This window comes from Triticum dicoccoides, chromosome 7A (assembly GCF_002162155.2).
Source record: "Triticum dicoccoides isolate Atlit2015 ecotype Zavitan chromosome 7A, WEW_v2.0, whole genome shotgun sequence".
In the NCBI taxonomy this organism is placed as follows: Eukaryota; Viridiplantae; Streptophyta; class Magnoliopsida; order Poales; family Poaceae; genus Triticum; species Triticum dicoccoides.
This window is the reverse complement of record NC_041392.1, coordinates 394877426-394893520: the sequence shown is the minus strand read 5'-3', so window position 1 is coordinate 394893520 and position 16095 is coordinate 394877426.

Genomic DNA, 16095 nt, shown 5'->3' with positions numbered 1-16095 from the left:
GCGTGGTAAATGTACACATCATCCATCATAATGTGTATGTGCACGTGAGAGTTAGTAGAAGATAAGCATCGCTCAAGGAAATTTGATGCATGGTATAAGAACATGTCATCCATCATGAAAGAATAGTTATTGTGTATAAGACGATGGGGATGCAAATTGAGCATACAAATATACGGCACATCAATATCATGGTCGTACATGGGGAGCATATTGTGCGGATAAGTATGAGGATCATGCAATGGATTAGATGGATCAAAATCTCCTAAAATGTATTAGGAAACTATGGGGGTCTCCTCATGAGCAATAATGTAAACATCATATGGAGAAAATGGACAACATCCAAAACAATGCATATCCGAAACTAGGTGGTCATGGCATGGCATATGAGATAAAAGATGCAAAGGGAGCATATCAATATCATCACAAGAAAAACAAATGTCAATAATCATGGGCTTGTCATCTATGCCATAAGTGCAAATTGGCTTTATCTTAATGGCATATTGTCGGTGTTCTGGGAACGGGGGTCCCCAGACTTGCCTGCCTGCGGCCTGCGGCGTGGCTCAAAGGGGGCCCAGCACGGCCCGTCTTCATCAACGCAAACCCAAGACCCTTGCGAGGGGCCAAGCCTCGCGAGGCGGACGACATGGAGCTTCCTCAGGCGCGGCCACATCAGGCTGGCTCACGAGGAGGCGGAGAGATCAAGGCGGGGTACCTCACGAGGTGCCCGTGACGCAAGCCATGACGACCAAGGCGCCAGGCGGGCGCCAGCCCGCGCAGTGTCCTCCTTTCCTCTTTGGTGCAAAGGGAGCAAGCATAGGTGAGAGCATCAAGCAAAGGCACCCGTTTCGGTGCAACGACACCAAGACCAGTCCAACGGCAGGAAGGAAGTCATTGTGGAGCCCAAGCCAGCGTCACCACCAGAGCCTTTGGCAAGCGAGGACCAACTTTAGTCAGGATAAGTGTACCAGATGTTCCCCTTCAAAATGGCCAATTGTTGGCGCCCTTCCCGCTCAATATTTGGGAAGAGGCCCAAGGCCTTTGCCTATAAATAGGACTAGCCACCCACAGGGTGAATGGAGGGGAAATCTGAGAGAGGATCGAAATCTGAGAGAGAATCGAGTAGAGAGAAAGAGAGAGGGGTGACTGAACTCCTCCTAGCTGTTCATCCCCTCGGCCAAGAACAGACCCTCGCGAGGTTGTTCTTACTTGTATTGCTCATCTTCATTAGCCCAAGAGGCAATCCACCACACCACACACGGGAGTAGGGTATTACACCACAACGGTGGCCCGAACCAGTATAAATCCTGTGTCTCTTGTGCTGTTCTTTCCATAGCTTAGATCTTAGCGTGGCGGTGGGGCGCAGGTAGGTAGAAGGCGAAATATCCGCGCGCACCCCAGTGTTCGAACCTCAAGGGTCTGCCGGAACCCGAAATCTGACATTTGGCACGCAAGGTAGGGGTGCGCCGGAATTCGTCTCCCACCACCCCGTTCTCCTCCGACCATCGTGTCCATGTCTGACGCTCGTCGGGCCCGCGCCGAGCGCCGGGCCGCTCTCGCTTCCCGCGTCGCCCAGACGGCTCCTGTCGGCGGGCATCCTCACCGTTCCCCGTCACCTGCCATCAACGCCACCACCGGCCCGGCGGGGGACGAGCAACAAGCGTCGTCTCAGCATCCGTCCGTGCGGCAAGACAGCCGCACCGGTACTCCCTCGCTTACCCCAGCTGGTTCTTCGTCCCTCGCGCTCCGCGCACCCATGGAGGCTCGAGCTGCGCTCATCGCGGCAAACGAGCTCCTGCGCTACCATCCCGTCGTCGATGTCTACGAAGAATGGCTCGACCGCGTCGCCGAGCTCGTCCGCACCGCAGGGGGCTGTTCTGCGCCGTCCGTTCCACTGCACTGCACCCTGCCCCGCGCGGGCGACGAAGCTCCGGCGGCGCCCCGGCCGCCTCCTCCTCAAGAAGGCGCCATGGCTCCAAGGCGCGTGGCCCCTGGGTGGAACCCGCTCCGTTAGGTGCCGGCGCGGCAAGAGCAGAGCTGCCAAGAAGTCCCTCGCCCGCAAGAAGCTGCCCGGGCGCTCCCTGCTCCAGCACGTCGCGACCATGCTCCTGCTCCCGCGCGTCAAGACCCTGCGCTGCTCCCAGCTGCAGCGCGTGGGGGCATGCAAGACCAAGCTCTTCGTCACCCAAGGCCTCCCGTGGCCATAGCAGGCTGACGTGCATTCACCGCCGAGCTACGCAGCGTCGCGTGGCCTGGAAAGTTCAAGCCAGACCTGCCTCCTCGTTACGACGGCACGGCTGACCCTGCGGAGTTCCTCCAGCTCTATGAGCTGGGCATCGAAGCTGCCAACGGAGATGAGAAGGTCATGGCGAACTGGTTTCCCATGGGGCTCAAGGACGGGGCCCGCACCTGGCTCCTGAACCTGGCCCCAGGCACGATGTCCTCCTGGGACGAGATGCGCACCCGCTTCATCGCCAACTTCCAAGGTACTCGCGACCGGCCACCCGCCGTGAGCGACATGCGCCGCATCAAGCAACAACCCGGAGAGACCCTGCAGAAGTACATCCAGCGCTTCAACAATGCACGCCTCAAGATTCCCAAGGTGACCGAGGAGGCCATCATCTCAGCCTTCTCCGACGGCGTGCGCGATGTCAAGATGAAGGAGGAGCTGGCGATGCATGAAGACCTGTGCACTTCCTTGGAGTTGTTCAACTTGGCAACCAAGTGCGCCAGGGCTGAGGAAGGGCGTCTCTCCTTCCTCGAGCTGCCTGCTGCAGGCCCAGAAGAGAAGAAGCCCAAGGCCAAGGATGTGAAGCGCAAGGGGGCTGCCGTGCTCGCGGCAGAACCAGACACCAAGCGGGGCAGAGATCTGCCCGAACCTCCCAAGGGCAGTCGGTACTGTGTGTACCACGACCTCTACACCCACAACACCAAAGAATGTCAAGAGCTCCGAGCCGTGCGAGAAGGAAGGATCGGCCATCGCCCCGACCGCGGCGACCGGGGCTACGGTCGAGGAGGAGGAAGGAACGCAGGACGCTGGGAAGACCGCGGCCCGCGCCAAGTGTGGCGCGATCAACCTCGTGAGGATCGCTGGCAAGACCCGCCTCGCGAGGGAGACTGGAGGGATCAGCCTCGCGAGGATCACCCGCAAGGCAACGCAGGCCTCCCTCCGCCGCCGCCGCAGCCAAGGAGAAACGAGGACCGCCATCAGGACGAGGGGGCTGGGGGCTTCCAGGAGCCGCGCGCAGTCGCCTGCATCCTGGGCGGGGCTCAAGCCCCAGCCTCTCAATGCATCTTCAAGCAGTTCGCCCGCGAAGTGAATGCAGTCCTCCCAAAGCTGGAAGCCACGCGCCCTCTCATGTGGTCAGCGTCCGCCATCACGTTCAGCTCAGCAGATCAGCTCAAGTGTGCAGCTACAGCCGGAGTCCCCCCGATGCTTTGTCCCCCAATCATTAGCAACGTGGTGGTCACCAGGACCCTCATCGACGGCAGGGCAGGGCTCAACGTCCTGTCCGTGGAAACATTCAACAATCTCCAAGTGCCCTACAACCAGCTTCAGCCAACCAAGCCTTTCTCCGGAGTCATCGACGGCTCCACGGTCCCGATTGGGCAGGTCCGCCTCCTAGTCACCTTCGGGGCATGCGACAACTACCGCACCAAGCTCATCGACTTCGACGTCGCTCACATTCGCCTGCCGTACAACGCCATCCTTGGGTACCCAGCGCTGGCCAAGTTCATGGCCGTAACTCACCACGGCTACAACGTCCTCAAGATGCCAGGAAGTGGCGGAGTCATCACGGTGCCTTGTGAAGAGAAGGACACGGTGTGTTCCCTGGAACGAGCCTTTAAGGCCGCGTCACTGGAAGACCCGGATCGCGGAAGCAGGAGGCTTCCCTAGACTGCCCCCAAGAAGAAGAAGACATCGTCCGGCCCGGCCCCTCAGGGCCCGCGCCTGCCCAGGGGGAACCTCCTTCCGTCGCATAGGAAAGCGCGCCCGGTGCCCTCCTCAGGCAGGGCTCGGGGGCTCTCCCCTGGAGGGCCACCGACCTGGCTAAGGTCACGAGGGAGGCGCTTGGGCACCACATGGAGGCGTGTTTCGGAGCACGTTTCCCTCAGGAAGGAGTAAAGCAAGGAGATCCAGACCCTCAGGAGTTCGTCACCAAGGCCATTCAGGCGCTACAGGAGTCAAGAGTCATGAGAGGCGGTCGCCGCCTACCAGCTGTGGCTCCCCATCCAGGAGAGGATGGTGGGCTGCGCATCTGCATCGACATACCAGGGCTCAATCGAGTCGCCCCTCTGGAGCGCCTCTGGCCCTCGCGAGTGGGGCGCTGCGAAGGTCCACCCCACAGCTACGTTCGCATGCCTTACGGCTTGCCGAATGCGGCTGCCACGTACCAGCGCCTCACGAGGGGCATCATGGAGGCTCAAGAGGCTAGGCGTTCCACAACCCTGGCGGAGATGGAGATGGTCCGCAAGGAACCACCAGCGCCTCCGGAGCCTCTCGAGGCCCCTGGGCCTGGGGGCTCGTGAGGATCGGCTTCCGCAGCCCACCGAGTCTGCTACACCAACACTCCTTTGTCCTCAACATCATCAGGTGACATCTTTCAAGTTTCACTTCCAGCTGGGAGCGCCCCCCAGGGCTGCATTATTCCTAGGCCGCGTGGGTCCGTCCCTGCGGCATGTATCCCTTTTATTTCATGTTGTTAGCTTACTTTGTTGGGGGCGCCCCTCAGGCTGCATCATCCCCAAGTCGCTCGGGCCTGACCCAGTGATGTCCACCTTCCCAGCATCTATTTGAATGAATCCACTCCTTCGCGGCTAATGAGTTTGACCTAGTTGCCCACTCAACTGACGCCAACTGACGGAGCTGCTCCCAAACGGCACGACGCTTGCGCATGGGTCCGTCCCTGCAACACCGACAAACCTGAATGGCTGAGCTCTGGCTGCGGCAGCCCCGCATGGCGCCACCTCGTCAAGCCTTCAGTGCCTCATCGCCCCTCAGAAGCAACCAATGGCTGACTGTCAATTGTCATGGCAACCCCTCGTTCTTTCTATGATAGGTCTACAGGATCTCCTAAAGGAGCTGCGTCAGGCGAGGCCCTTGCGGTGTCTCCTTCACTTTCATCCGCGTGAACCACTTGCACGTTAAAGGGGGGGGGGTGCCTGAGCATCGCGACTCAGGGCTCCTACTGGCTCTCCAGCCCTCACCCTCTGGCCTTGTCCACGGCATCGCGACCTGGCATACTAGCGACGGCTGAGACTCGCTCGAGGGCCGGGACCCGAGGACGTACAGCAAAAAGGGGAGCAAAGGCGAGAGGGGAGGGACACGCGAGGACCTCACCAAGCAACCTCATGCCTGCCGATGCACGGACCCGGCGACACACCAGAGAATGGCCCCTGATTCTCGAGATAAGTCACCACCCGGAAGCACCAGCTACCGTGGCACCATCCCCGCACCTAATGCAATCCCGTGTTAGTGACGACGCTCCCCTTTCTCACCGAACAACGGCTGCTTGAGCGCCAAGGGGGACCTCCTAAGCATCGCGACTCAGGGGCTCTTACCGGACCCCGGGTCGCTCACCTCCTGGCCTTGACCACGGCATCGCGACCTGGCATACCAGCGACGGCTGAAGCCGCCTTGGGACTGGGACCTGTCGGCGCAGAGCACCAAGCCCTCGTGAGGTTCGAAAGGGAGAACTGAGCTAAAACGGAATGAGCAACTCGCACAGTTCTACGACAAGGGTTATATTAACAAAACAGGATCACTGGCACCTTACAAGCCCCCACAGGACGCGTCTTTGATTCCTCGCAGGGAACATATCCTAAAGGGACGCTAACTACACGCGCCCCTGCAAAAGACGCCATCATCAGCAGTGGGTCGTCAAGCACCGGCGCCAACCCCATCCAGATCAGAGTCGGCGACGTCCTGACGAGCCCGCCCTGCTCCAGGGGCGGCACCGGCTCGGGGGCTCGTAGCTGTTGTCGCTCGTCTCCGGAGTCGCGAAGAGCTCGTGGGAGTCGCTGGAACTTCCGACGCCTCCGCCGCCTGAGGAGCCGCCAAGGGAGCGGTCCGCGGGCCTAGCCCTCGCCGTAGCAGGGTCCCGACCACCTCTCCTGGGGCAGCACTCCAGCCGGCGCCCGTTCGCATCGAAGACCTTGAAGAACATCACCGAAGCACCGTCGTACTCCAAGTGGATCGCGAAGGCACCTCTTGTCCTGCAAACCCGGGCGATCTCGCTCCAGCCTCGAGTCATGAAGACCTCGCCCGGAGCAACGACCGCGACCTCTGCTTCGGTCGCGAGGGTGCTGCAGTCGGCGTGCTGCAGCCAAAGCTCCAGGAGTTCTCCCTGCGGGATGATGGAGGCGAAGAAGGGAGGAAGGCGAATCCAAGACTGAGGAGGCATGGCGGCACGGAGCACGAACTCTCGGGATGAGCCCTCGGTGTGGACCCCAGGGGGGACAACCCACACCTTCGTGACCCGTCGGCGCCGACGGCGGAGCCGCCCGTGGCGATCAGCATCAACTCCTTCAGGGCCCTCGATGTGGGCGTACAAGGGAAGCGGGAACCCCGGCGGTGCCCGCTCGCACCAGGGCCTCGACACCACCTGATGGGCCCCCTCGTCCCGGCCGCGGAGGGCGAGCCGTTTCTTCGGCGGGAGCGGGTCTGGTCCTCTCGGGGAGCCTTTCCCTTCTCTGTCGACGAGAACCGGTGGATCGGAGCCATCGCAGCAAGACGGAGCAAGGACCGGTAAGAAGGAGAAGCAAGGAGGGATGGACTGGAAGGGCGAGCGCCGTTCCGTACTTATGGCCGGCGAAGGCCAACCGCCGACCTCCACGATCATAGGTAATCATGACCCGTTTTGCATGCAAGGACTTGTCCTATCCGTGTAGTTGCCGAGGCGCCATGGAGAAGTGGAGACGCCCACGCCCAATCAACCGCCACGCGGCGCCCAAGGCCGCAGGCTGTTAGGGCCCGTGGCGCTTCGCCCTTGCCCTTTCGCCTCCCTGCACGGCCAAGTCCGGGCGCGCCTTGGGCCCGGGGGCTACTGTCGGCGTTCTGGGAACGGGGGTCCCCAGACTTGCCTGCCCGCGGCCTGCGGCGTGGCTCAAAGGGGGCCCAGCACGACCCGTCTTCATCGATGCAAACCCAAGACCCTCGCGAGGGGCCAAGCCTCGCGGGGCGGACGACACGGAGCTTCCTCAGGCGCGGCCACATCAGGCTGGCTCGCGAGGAGGCGGAGAGATCAAGGCGGGGTACCTCACGAGGTGCCCATGACGCAAGCCATGACGACCAAGGGCGCCAGGCGGGCGCCAGCCCACGCAGTGTCCTCCTTTCCTCTTTGGTGCAAAGGGAGCAAGTGCAGGCGAGAGCATCAAGCAAAGGCACCCGTTTCGGTGCAACGAGACCAAGACCAGTCCAATGGCAGGAAGGAAGTCATTGTGGATCCCAAGCCAGCGTCACCACCAGAGCCTTTGGCAGGCGAGGACCAACTTTAGTCAGGATAAGTGTACTAGATGTTCCCCTTCAAAATGGCCAATTGTTGGCGCCCTTCCCGCTCAATATTTGGGAAGAGGCCCAGGGCCTTTGCCTATAAATAGGACTAGCCACCCACAGGGTGAAGGGAGGGGAAATCAGAGAGAGGATCAAAATCTGAGAGAGAATCGAGAAGAGAGAAAGAGAGAGGGGTGACTGAACTCCTCCTAGCAGTTCATCCCCTCAGCCAAGAACAGACCCTCGCGAGGCTGTTCTTCCTTGTATTGCTCATCTTCATCAGCCCAAGAGGCAATCCACCACACCACACACTAGAGTAGGGTATTACACAACAACGGTGGCCCGAACCAGTTTAAACCCTGTGTCTCTTGTGCTCTTCTTTCCATAGCTTAGATCTTAGCGTGGCAGTGGGGCGCAGGTAGGTAGAAGGCAAAATCTCCGCGCGCACCCCAGTGTTCGAACCTCAAGGGTCTGCCGGAACCCGAAATCCGACACATATGCATAGTCACTATGAAGAGATTGCAAATATGACATATGATTGATCTCATACATAGTGTATGACAAGTCAAGCGGATTGTCAAACATGATGTGACCTAGAGAATTGTCACAAGAAATCCTATGTAATATGGCATCACAACTAATAGACTCCACATGAGAATCATCATACTAATCGTAAATGGGCAAGAAATCATCACATGATGGAGTTGCACTAGCATGAAGCATGGTGATAGGTTGATCAACATCATGCAAGCAATCAATGTCAAGAATGTCCACTAGTGGGACTAGAGCATCACCGTCACCTATGTTACCTTTGTCATTCCACTCAAGTGGTGTAGGTGAGGTGGGTAAGACCAATGGGTGGTCATCATCATCATCTTGATGGAACCGTGTGGGGGTTGCATCATATTCCACCATGGCCATCGTCTTGTCCAAAGGTAGGACAAAATCATCGAGAATCGGCGCGTCATCATATATGGGACCTAGCACCAAACGACAAGACACAATAGAGGTAGAGGTCAAGTCGTTAGTCTTTAAAGTGGCCTCACATGACCTATAAACTATCTCACTCTCTCTATGTGGTGGTTCACTCCCTCCCTCAAGGTAGGTGTACTCAATGTCACATATGGTGGAGTCACTCATCTCACTCAAGTGGTGGGGGTTTTGGCTCTCCTCACGTGGGAATTGTGGCAACAAATCATATATTGGGCTAGTGGTGAAGTCACTCTCACTCTCAATATGGTGGCTGAAGTTACTCAAGTCATCATACGTCCCCATGGTCGAAGGGAAAATCCCATGCTCAACCATCTCGTTGTCATTGCTATGGATGAAGGCCGAAGATGGCGCATCATCCCTCTCGCCTCCTAACATGGAAACATCCTCCGTGCTCGTCACCATGTCACATGCCTCCAACGCTTGTTCCTTGAGGGTCTCCGTAGTCGTAGTCGTTGCCGCACCATCTTGAAAAAGAGTCGTGGAGGACTCGGCATCATCAATGCCACAAAGAGGGATGGCGGTGAACTCGAATTTGGGAGCATCATCTTGGAGCTCGTCGGGATTGTACATCATGGTAGTTAGCCTCTTGCTCGTTCTCATGGAGCTTGGTCATCGCAAAGTGAGCTTGGGGAGGAGAAGCTTTGTCCTTCATGAGTTCTTGTTCCGCCTTGAGAGCACAAATGTAGTTGTCGTCGAGGGACTTGTAGTTCTCGAGGAAGATCGTCTTGGAGATGTCGTTGTGCAATCCCATCATGAAGTGGAAGTTCATCAAAATGGGTTCGTCCACGCCGGCTCGTCGCAAGGCAATCTTCATCTCCTTGAAGTACTCGTCGATGGACTTGGATCGTTGGATGGTGTTCTCCAATTGGCATTGAAGTTGTTCCGTGTAGGTTGGAGGCACAAACTCTCGCCGCAAAGCTCCCTTTGTCTTGGGACAACTCATGTTGTAGATCTCCGAAGGTGCCTGAAGCCACCATGTCGACGCATAGTCGTGGAAGTTTCTTGTGGCGCACTTTACTTGATCTTCGGGAGGGACTTGATGTAGCTTGAGGTAGTCGTCCATTAGGTGCTCCCACTTGAGATACTCCTCAGGTTCTTGAGTCCCATAGAGAGGAATCGTGTGGTCGATGTCGAGGTCGTAGTAGCTTGTGGAAATCACTTACTTGAGCTTGGGGAGTTTCTCTTGAGCGTAGTCTTGAGGTGCTTGTTGGCGAAGATGTCGTATGTCCGTAGGCGAAGATGCCTTGAAGTCGCTTGGCGAAGATGCAAGGGAGATGGTGAAGTCATTGAGCGGTTGTTGGTGTTGAGCTCTTGACATTCACGTTCTTTTTTGTGATGGTGTCGATGCCGATGTGATCTTGCCGGAGATGGTAGCTCGGAGGAATGTGCTCTTGAGTGTCTTCTCGGAGATGGGGAAGAGCGCTTGTAGGACTTGACGAGGGCTTTGATCTCCTCCATTTGAGCTTGCATCTTGGCGTCATTGGAGTTGTTCATGACATCGAACTCGTCGTTGTTGTTGTAGACCGAAGATGAAATACCTTGCCTATCCATCACAAGACTCAAGCAAATATGAGTGGAGAAAGGAGAAGAACTATACCAAATGTACCTTGACCGATGTTGAAGATGGATCAAAGATCACTCAATGATGTAACAAGGAAATGGCACAATTGGTACCGATCTTGTCGATTTCTCACACCTACACAAGTAAGGTTATGGTGGAGCTTGGTGAGGATAGTGGCACAAAAATTTGATGCGAAATGTTAGCAAGAGTCAATAATGTTGAAAGAGATTCAGAAATTCGCAAGTGAAACAAGTAGACCAATAGCAATGAATGGCACACGGAAACGCAAACACGGATAGATAAATGGGGTCATGCAACCATGGAATGAGCTCAAAATGTGGAATCCACGGAAAATTATCTTGTTGCACCACTCTAGAGAGATGCTAGAACGATTGCTCAATAGACCGATACGACACTTGTGCACAACCTATAGGAGACAAAAATGCAACGACTTCTATCCCAAGTATGCCATGTATATGATGTTCCGGTGGTATGATCCAAGATGATCGGATATGACAATCTTATATGCAATGTGGTATGATGTTATGGCACTTGCTTACAAGCTCTTTGTTCACTCTTTTGCTTAAAAGCTTATTTATTTTTTGTGTATGGACACAATGTGAAATGCACAAACCAAGATAGCAATTGGGTATATACGGGAACAATCTTGTGACACAAGGGATGATATGATACCAATATGGTATGGTATGTATGCAATGTATGGTGTAGATCACTAATGTGCACAAGTAATGTTGCCGGCAATACTCAAATGGCTAGTCTCGATAGGCAAGTAACGCAAAATAGGCTAGGGGTTATCAATGCAATGGCAAGGGAATATATAATGGAGGGATACCACGATACCAAGATGATATGGAGGTTACCGTCCTTGGCGATGATGAGTGGCGGTGTTCTTGATGTAGATACCAAGATGATGGAGACTCGTCCCTAAGTAGCCGAAACACCTTAGGAAATGGAAAAACCGTGAACTCAAAATCTCAAATGTCAAATGGCAAATGGTGGTAGTGGGATGTGGTGGTGGTGTTGCGGAAGCTCAATGGAATTGCAGAATGGCAATGATGGGTTGTGGAGTACACAATGCAGAAATGGAGGGTAAGGTGGTGGACTATACATGGTGTCGGAGTTGGAAGCACGGTCCCTAAGTAGCCGAAACACCTTAGGAGACACAACTCACAACACAAACAAAATTGGGTTAAGTTGGGATGGCGGAAGTGTATGGTGGTCAAGCCTATGCGGGAGTTATGGTGGTGGTGGTGGTTGATGAAGAAGCAATCGTCCCTAAGTAGCCTAAACACCTTAGGTGTAACACCCACAATGCGGATATATCTCCCACGTTTTGGGGCATGACTTAGAGGCATAGCCGCATGGTAGGCATGTCGCAAGAGGGGTAATCTTTATACATCCCATGTACAGAATAAGAAAGGGATACAGAGTTGGCTGACAATCGCCACTTCACACAAATACAAATTAAACATACATCATCCAGAATACAATCAAGGTACGACTACGGAACCAAAATAAAAGAAGACAACCCCAAATGCTAGATCCCCGATCATCCCAACTGGGCTCCGCTACTGATCAACAGGAAAAGAAAACAAAAGAACAATCAAGATCATCATCAAGCTCCCACTTGAGCAGGGTTGCGTCACCTGCACTGGTATCATCGGCACCTGCAACTTTTTGGAAGTATTTGTGAGTCACGAGGACTCAGCAATCTCACACCCGCGAGATCAAGACTATTTAAGCTTATGGGTAGGAAAGGGGTAGTGAGGTGGAGATGCAGCAAAGCACTAAGCATATATGGTGGCTAACATACGCAAAAGAGAGCGAGAAGAGTAGCAACGAACGGTCGAGAAGCTAGAAAGATCAAGAAGTGATCCTGAAACTACTTACGTTTCAAGCATAACACAAGAACTGTGTTCACTTCCCGGACTCCGCTGGAAAGAGACCATCACGGCTACACACGAGGTTGATGCATATTAATTAAGTTAAGTGTCAAGTTCTCTACAACCGGATATTAACAAATTCCCATCTGCCCATAACCACGGGCATGACTTTCGAAAGTTCAAACCCTGTAGGGGTGTCCCAACTTAGCCCATCACAAGCTCTCACGGTCAACGAAGGATATTCCTTCTCCCGAGAAGACCCGATCAGTCTCGGAATCCCGGTTACAAGACATTTCGACAATGGTAAAACAAGACCAGCAAAGCCACCCGAATGTGCCGACAAATCCCGGTAGGAGATGCACATATATCATTCTCGGGGCACACCGGATGGGCAAGACGTCGGGTTAGCATAGACCCTGCTTGCCCAGGGGGGCCCGGACATCGCCCAGTTCGGACCAACACTTAGAGAAGCACTGGCCCGGGGGTTAAAATAAAGATGACCCTCGGGCTCGCGAAAACCCAAGGGAAGGTTATAGGTTGTTAGGCAAATGTAAAACCAAGGTTGGCCTTGCTGGAGGAGTTTTATTCAAAGCGAACTGTCAAGGGGTTCCCATAACACCCAACCACGTAAGGAACGCAAAATCAAGGAACATAACACCAGTATGACGGAAACTAGGGCGGCAAGAGTGGAACAAAACACCAGGCATAAGGCTGAGCCTTCCACCCTTTACCAAGTATATAGATCCATTAATTAAATGAGATGTATTATGATATCCCAACATATCCATGTTCCAACATGGAACAAACTTCAACTTCTCCTGCAACTAGCAACGCTATAAGAGGGGCTGAGCAAAGCGGTAACATAGCCAAACAACGGTTTGCTAGATAAGGTGGGTTAGAGGCTTGACATGGCAATATGGGAGGCATGATATAGCAAGTGGTAGGTATCGCGGCATAGCAATAGAGCGAACAACTAGCAAGCAAAGATAGAAGTGATTTTGAGGGTATGGTCATCTTGCCTGAGATCCCGCAAGGAAGAAGAACGAGTCCATGAAGAAGACAAACGGACGAAGTTGAACGAATCCTCACAACTCCGGAACGAAACCGAAGCTACCGAGAGAAGCAACCCGGAAAGAAGCAAGCAACATAGTAAACAACCATCACATAAGCATGGCATGATGCACAACCAAGTATGATGCATGTCCGGTTTAATGAGGCATGGCATGGCAAAATGCACAAGCAAAACTACAAGTTAAGTGGAGCTCAATATGCAACGAGTTGCATATTGATGAAACACCACAACAATTATTGAGTTCTCTCCCGTTTAGGTACTCAACAATATTAAATGTTGGTTAGAATGGCAAGAGGTGAAGCATATGAAAACTACCTATCTAGGCAAGTTTAAATGAGGCCAGAAATAACAAACAACAATTCCAGAAAATCCTCATATGCATATATTAGGTTTGGTACTGTTCTGCCCTAAACCATATTTTAGAGTTGTTAAATCACTTTAGCATGGCATATGGGAAAATTTAAAGCAAACAACATTTAAACATTTTAACCATGGATGAAAGTGGCATATCTTGAAAGTACATGAAAAACTAAGCATGTTGCATAAATGACATATTTTATTTGGATGCATGGTTAATTAACTACTAGCATTTTAACAATGATGGCATTGCTATAAATATGTAAAACAAAAAGGAAACAGAAGTGGACATGGACTAGGCCAGCCACTATCAAAGACGAGGGGCCCCTGGGTGTTGAGGTGGCAGGATCATGGTTGTGGGGTGGTTTTAGTTTGGACAGAGAGGGTCCCACTGTAATAGAGACCAAAATGGTAAAAAAATATTGTGCATTTCACCACTGGGTCTGCTGTTTATGCGGGAGAGGGTTGAACCACTGGGCTAGGTTCGGGGTGTTTGACACAAGATAGGTAGTGTTCCTTTTGAACCAAAACCAAGAGGAAGCTGGCTTCCTCTTTGTTGGCAGAGAAGAAGGCAACGATGCCGGCGAGCAACGGCGGTGCAGCAGGGCTCAGGATGCGGCAGCGGGGTTGCAGAATAGGGTCACGGTGAGGCGAACGGCTGCTGCTAGCCGGTGTCGTGTGCGTGTGCGAGCGGCGGAACAATGGCTTCGAGAATGAGCTCGAGCAGGAGCTCGTCTCGAACGCGGCAGCGAAGGCGAAGGCGCGGGCGTGCAGCATGGACGTGGGCCGCGATCTATGTGTGCTATGGGCGTGCACATGAATGGATATGTGTGGATCATTGAGCAAACAAACTGAATGAAGTTGAGCCTAACTCGAGGCCGTCCATGGAGAACAAACTCTGGGCTGTGCGGATCGGTGAAAATGCGGACAAACAACAATGGAGAGAGTTGGGGAGGAGCGGAGATTGCGGGGCGCTCAAGCTCGAGCGTTGCTCGGCTCGGGGCCACGACATGGCGTGGTGAGGCAGGGGAGATGGGTACACGAGGCGAGGCAAGCAGCCAGGCAAGGCGCGGCGAGGCGACAAAGAGCGTGAGCGTGCATGTGGGTGATGTGGTGCAAGAAACAGGGAGACGCGGGCGTGTAGCGGGGCATGCGTGTGGGATGATGCATGTGTGTGTGAGCATCCGCGAGCAGGTTCAGGGTCAGAGAACACAAGCACAAGCCTGGGGGCTTGCTTCAATGGAAGCCATGGCAACTGGAGCTGTTGCTGGCATAGATCGACACCAAGAGAAAACAAACGACGAAGTGGAGGGCTTGAGGAGGAGCAGAGCATCACCGTGGGTTTTGGCGATGTCATGGTCCAACCAGAACGTAGTGGAGACAGCGGGGAAGTGCGCTGAATGGCGGCAGTGGACTTGGCGGGTCTTCGGGTCCCAGACGAAGAGGAAGAAGAGGCACTGCTACCTCTTGAGCATTGCGTTGGATTTCCCCGAAGAGGAAGGGATGATGCAGCAAAGTAGCGTAAGTATTACCCTCAGTTTTTGAGAACCAAGGTATCAATCCAGTAGGAGGCTACACTCGAGTCCCTCGTACCTACACAAAAACAATAGCTCAACGCAACCAACGCGCTTAGGGGTTGTCAATCCCTTCACGGTCACTTTCGAAAGTGAGATCTGATAGAGATGATAAATAATATTTTTGGTATTTTTGGTATAGAGATGCAAAGTAAATAAAGTAAAAGCAAAACAATAATAAAGTGATGGAGACTGATATGATGAGAAAGAGAACCGGGGGCCATAGGTTTCACTAGTGGCTTCTCTCAAGAGCATAAGTATTCTATGGTGGGTAAACAAATTACTGTTGAGCAATTGACAGAATTTAGCATAGTTATGAGAATATCTAGGTATGATCATGTATATAGGCATCACGTCCGAGACAAGTAGACCGAAATGATTTTGCATCTACTACTATTACTCCACTCATCGACCGCTATCCAGCATGCATCTAGAGTATTAAGTTAAAAACAGAGTAACGCCCTAAGCAAGATGACATGATGTAGAGGGATAGTTTCATGCAATATGATAAAACCCCCATCTTGTTATCCTCGATGGCAATGATACAATACGTGCCTTGCTGCCCCTTCTGTCACTAGGAAAGGACACTGCAAGATCGAACCCAAAGCTAAGCACTTCTCCCATGGCAAGAACAACCAATCTAGTAGGCCAAACCAAACTGATAATTCAAAGTGACTTGCAAAGATAACCAATCATACATAAAAGAATTCTGAGAAGATTCAAATATTATTCATAGATAGACTGGATCATAAACCCACAATTCATTGGTCTCAACAAACGCACCGCAAAAAGAAGATTACATCGAATAGATCTCCACAAGAGAGGGGGAGAACATTGTATTGAGATCCAAAAAGAGAGAAGAATCCATCTAGCTACTAGCTATGGACCCATAGGTCTGAAGTAAACTAGTCACACTTCATCGGAGAGGCTTGGATGATGATGTAGAAGCCCTCCGTGATCGATGCCTCCTCCGGCGGAGCTCCGGAACAGGCCCCAAGATGGGATCTTGTGGATACAGAAAGTTACGGCGGTGGAATTAGGTTTTTGGCTCCGTCCCCGATCATTTGGGGGTACGTGGATATATATAGGAGGAAGAAGTACGTCGGTGGAGCTTCGAGGGGCCCATGAGGCAGGGGGCGTGCCCT